The 6,000-nt window shown below is 29.9% G+C and overlaps 1 non-coding gene across 1 annotated transcript; it reads left to right on the top strand.

The window, feature by feature from the left end:
• The first annotated feature begins 3,212 nt into the window (after positions 1 to 3,212).
• TRNAL-AAG lies at positions 3,213 to 3,293 on the top strand. The gene has a single exon. It is a non-coding gene; the product is annotated as a tRNA-Leu (tRNA).
• Positions 3,294 to 6,000: the final 2,707 nt, after the last annotated feature.

Here is a 6,000-nt window from a genome sequence, read left to right as displayed (position 1 = left end):
ATTGTTGCCGTTGGCCTCTATCATTGATTTTCCTCTTTTACAGCATATTAATTGACTACATATAGATAGATAAAAAAATTGAAAAACATGATAAAAAAGAGAGAGATCGATTGCAGGGGTCCAAAGACGGTGATAGAGAGCGGGCGACAAGGGGGAGCGATGATGTTTGGTGCAAAAGGTATTTATGACGTATTTGATAATGGTAAAATTGATTTATATTTTTCTTTATTTTAAAACTTCCTACACGATTAATGATAGTTCAAGGTTAAAATAATGTATACAACCAATTTCTAGAAGCTTGATTGTTTATTTATAAAAAAATGTTCAGAAATTTAATCATTCAAAATGAGAAAGTTTAATTGTTTATTTGATCAAGATAGGAGAGTTCGTTCGTCTTTTTACTTTCTTTAATTCGCATATCACAACAGTATTAATCACCAAATGGACTTTTATATCAGCGGTATCCGAATTACTGATAAAGTTTAATGTGTTCAGGTTCACCATCATCAAATGTGTTAAAGTTGATTTATGGTATTATGTATTTTAAAAAACAGTAATATTTGTTGGTTATTTTATATTTATTATAATTATATAACCTAATATTAATTTAATTATCTATACTATATATACCATATTATAAAGCATTTGACAAAAACTTTTAAAAACTATTTTTTTATACATGAAATATTGTTTATTGATGTACATTACTTAAAATTCAAGATTACAAGTAAATTGTACATAAGTACAACTTCTTAAAGCTCCATGATTGAATTCGTGTAACTAATTGCAGATAAACATAATCAAATATAAGATAAACATCTCATTAATAAAAATAATTATTGAGTTCTAACAAAAATACTTAATTATTATCTTTATAAAAAATTATATTATTAAACCAAAAATAAATTACTTTGTTATTAATCATAAATTGAATTATAATAAAAAAAACATCAAGTTAAAGAAATTACACAAAAGAACGAGAAATTTTAAATAGTTAATTTGATATATTTTTCTTCAAAATTTTATGATATTTTAAAATTTATATTTTATTCGAAGATAAAAATGTTATCATTTTTTTCAAAACCACATAAAATAAAACATCACATTAAATTTAAAATGTATCTCGTTACATTACACGAATACCCTTCTAGTTTAATATAAATAGTCAACGTGAATCTGATATCTATTAATTTTAGCGTTGGTGAAAAATACCAAAATAGTACTCTCTGACTGTGAGGCAGTAGGGTAAAAAGGGGGCTGCATGTGACAATATTATCATTCTTTTCTTTTCTATACTTTTGACTTTCTGACTTTTTACAATCATTTTATTTTTATTTTTATTTCAAAATTGATGATGATGTATCTTACTTATTGGGTAAGATTTTGGTCTATCACAACAGTATCATATGCAATGATTTACTCGGTAGGCTAATCGTGTTAAGAGTCATCACACTCGCTTACCATGTAAGACTCATTGTCTTTGTCTTCGCTCTTATCGAATAAAATTCTTGGTTTTTGTTATATTTATCCGGTAAAGTAATATGACTTGATAAACACTTACATGGGTAAATGTTTGGTTAATTATCTAGATGAAAAAATCCGTTAGATTTTCTTTAAACTCTTTAATTGTTTTTATATACTAGCTTTTTATACGTGTTTCATATATAAATGATATGGAAAGCAATATATATCTGTATGCATGGGTCTTTTCTATATAATAACTACTCTTATGTTATATTAATGAAGCTGACTGTTTTTTTTTTTTTTGTATTCAGTTAATTTTTTGGAGTTCAGATATGGAGGTTTAAAATGTGAATATAAAGTAAGAGCATCTTCGACAAGTTCTATATAATTTCTCTAAAATAAAGAACTAAAAGTCAAAATCTCTAAAAAAAAATTACATTCAACTTCAACAAATTCTTTATTTTAGAGAATTTCAACATCATTTATATGATTAAATAACTTTATATATTTGTCATTTTAATACAGTTAAAAAGAACTTCATATAAAAAAAACTAATAAATCAGTTTCAAGGGTGAGCAAATATTAAAATAATAATTCTCATATTTGGAGTTTTCTTTATCTTTCCCTGTTGTATAAGATGGATAATCTGTTGGAGCAATATAGAGAACAAAAACTGTATTTTAAAGAATCTGTTAAAGATGTTGCTGCCAATTTAATTTTTAAAAGATTATATATTAATAAACAACTAGAAGGGTACTCGCGCAATGCAGCGAGATACATTTTGATTTTAATATTTCATTTTATTCTTTATCTCATTCAATATTATAGTAGGGTGTTATGTGATTTTGAAAAAGTGATAATGTTTTTCTTTTTGAATAAAATATAAAATTGAAGATATAATAAAAATTTGACAAAAATATATCAATATTAGTATCAAATTAACTATTTAAATTTTCTATTTTTTTGTGTATTTTTTTTAATTTAATATTTTATTATAATTTAATATATGTTCAATAACAAAGCAATTTATATTTTGTTAGATATCGATAATTATCTTAATTATATTTTAGATTCTTTATATTTTAAAATAAGATGTTTATTCTTTATTTGATTATATTTATCCGCAGTTAGTTACACGAATTCAAACATGAAGCTTTAATAAGTTGTACTTATGTATAATTTACTTGTAATCTTGATTCTAAGTAATATGCATTAATATACAATATTTCATGCATAAAAAATAGTTTTTAAGAATTTTTGTCAAATACTTTATAATATAATATAGACACCTGACATTTAACAAGTTACTTTTAAAAGTTTTTACTAAATAAATAGATATTAAAATAATTTATATATACATATTAATTACTAAAAATTATCAATTAAGGGGGTGTTTGCGATTGCTTATAAAAACAACTTATTGAATTATTTTGGTGTGCAACCAGTAATAAGCATTTTTGAGTGTTTGGATAAACAATTTATACCCGTGTCAAACCGGTTAATAAGAAGTTTTTGAAGAAGTTAAACACTTCTGACTTATAATAAATTGATAAATAATTTTGTAGAAAAGTATAAGTTGTTTCAAATAAGCAATTCTAAACACCCCCTAAATATTGAAATAATTATATTTTCGAAAATGAGTAAAAACCTGACTTTTTTTAGCTTTAATTAAATCTGATAATTGTGGCTTAAAAAAATATGATGATGATTTGTACATATTAAAATAGAAGTGAAAAAATAAACAACAAGTTGAGATGGCCGAGTTGGTCTAAGGCGCCAGATTAAGGTTCTGGTCCGAAAGGGCGTGGGTTCAAATCCCACTCTCAACATTTACTTTTTTCTTTATTTTTAATACAAAGAAAGCAACCAATGAAAACTTGACACTTGTGCAAATATCATGAGCATCCATTTTTATTTTTGTTTTTTCTTTTAATTTTAATTCGCTTTTGTTTTGTATTTTCCTTAACCAGATTCATGCACGTCACCACTAGTCTGAATATTTACTTTTTTCTAATTAGATGTAGTATCAATAATACTATTTGATTTTGAAAATCGATAAATATCTGAATTTGTTTAAATTGTTTATTTTATCCATTAAAAAGTTATAATGTTAAAAAAAAATTAGTTCGTATTTTTCTTGTAAAGAATTTCAGACTGTATTATAATTTAAACTGATAATATAAAGCTAGGCATTGTTTGTATTTTATTTTAAATTGTTCAAATTCATTCGAAATCAACTGAAAAAACAAAAAATTGCATGCGTTTAAAAAAATCTCTTAAAACGTTGAAATTAGGTTAAAAACATATTGAGCGGCAATTTAATGATGCATTTGTTGGATAAAAATCCTGGTTCCACATTTCACTAAACCCACATTTATCTTATTCAACTGAAATCATCTCCTTTCATTCTTGCTTGAATCATGAAGCAGCAAAGGGTACCCAATGTGATCAAAATGTTTATCATGAAATGATTCCATGCAGCTAAATGGATGGTAATCCTTCACCCTACCTTCCATGAAACGATCCAGGCCGTACACTTTTTCATCATTGACAACAAACGAACGTAAGCCCGTGTTGAGAAAGCGTGCGAGGTTATCGGCAGGCGATTGAATCAGGAACAGAAAAGCTTCTGAACCAACATTGTGTTCTTTCTCATTTAACGACTCATAATTCGGGGACCAAATGTAATCTTGAGGAGGCATGTCGATGCTGCAATCTTCTACCGGCAGCGTAAGATGTTTTGGAGTGTACGCAGACGCCGCCGGAAAATGTTTTTCTTCACGGTATCTATCGATATAAGGAGTAAAAACGCCATCTAAAAGGTAATATGGAGAGTTGGGGCGAGTTTTGGGAGATATGAACCTATCGGGCAGGCAAAGCTGGTAATCATCGTCTGAAAACATGTTGATTTCTGTGGGTGAATCCAGTGCAGAAAGATGAAATCCGTCTTTAAAACTGTCGTTCTCCCAACCCAACAAGAGAGTTCGTGGCTTTTCCAAGAGTTTAGGTCCATTATCAAATTCCAATTCCTCGATCTCCATGAAGTTGCTAGATTCGTATCTAGAAAGTGCTTCGTCGAAAGATACAATACCCTCAATGGCAAAGTTTGGAATTCTGAAACCACCTTCTGTTCGGCTGCGATTATACTGAAAACTAGATTTTCGAGCATGACCAGCTGAACAAGATTCTGAGCCCATAAGATCCCATTCCAGGAGATCTGTATCTATGAGTTCCCGTGTTGATCTGGAAAAACCATCATCCAAGTATGACAAATGACGAGACTTGGCCAACTTTCTTTTGTAAGCTTCTTGATTCTTGATTGGCTTTGCTGCTTCAGACTCGGAAAAATAAGATAGCTTGCATTTGGAAACGTTTTTAATTTGACCAAGCATGGGATCCCTACGACGCTGCCAGATACCAACTCTTTAGCAAAAAAAAAAAACGATGCATATGTAGCAAATAGAATGAATATTTACATCTATTAACAAACTAGAAGATCATACGTTATTCTCCTGAACCTTTGGGAGTATCCTACTGATTAGAACAGAAACCAAATCAAACCTGAGAAAATATAACTAATTAAGATGTTTACCAAATAAAGGCGACGGATTGAGAAACAATAAGACTGTATAAGCATTTACCCTTTTGAAGAGAGCTCGTTGGCTTCATTTAGTGACTTATCTGCAACCCAGTGGCGTAACTTCTCCCGCTTTGCTGAAAATACTCCTTTGTCGCCTACCGTATAGACATGTTATGTTTTGCAGTGCTTAAACCGACTGGCTTAGTTAAGTGTGAAGAAATAAGAGGTTTCATGCATGTTATGATGATATATCTAGAGGAAGATGAAGGATTGTGTGAGAAGAAGAGTAAGGTGAGAAGGTAAGAAGAGATCTTAACCCTTGATCACTTTTAATCTCACCCCCACCCATGAATTGCTCGGCATCTCATCTCCGTGCATCTCAAGGATGGAGTCCATCCAAAGGTGGAGATCCCTTCTTACCCTTCTCACTATAACTTTCATTCTCACCGGAACCCAACCCTCTCTAGAGGAAAGTCTACTTCTTAAACATAAATAGCTCATAACCCGAACATATATGAATAGATCACCAAGAATGATTACTTGATTAGTAGATTTGGAATTATAAATTAGAATATAGAATTGCTCAGTCTCCCTCTAGAATCTATGAGATCTTTTTGCCGTAGGGACTTGATAAATAGGAGTATAGGTATCCAGGCGAAAGATCGTGTGAGAAAGAGAGTTAAGGTGAGAAGCGTAAGAAATGATCTGGACCTTTAATCAGCTTTAATCTCAAACCCACCCATGAATGAGCTTGATACGGGGATTGATCCGGTGCATCTCATCTCAGTGCATCTCAGTCTAATGTGCATCCAAGGGCGGAGATCCATTCTTACGTTTCTCATCTTAACTCTCCTTCTCACCAGAACCCAACCCTAGGTATCCATATGGTGCATCACCTTAATTATAATTTATATCCATCTATCACCTGAAGTTCCAAAATCATTAAGAAATTCACT

This window comes from Cynara cardunculus (genome assembly GCF_001531365.2).
Source record: "Cynara cardunculus var. scolymus isolate 2C chromosome LG 2, CcrdV1, whole genome shotgun sequence".
NCBI lineage: Eukaryota > Viridiplantae > Streptophyta > Magnoliopsida > Asterales > Asteraceae > Cynara > Cynara cardunculus.
Note: the sequence above shows the minus strand (reverse complement) of the source record. Positions and strands in the feature narration are given on the sequence as shown.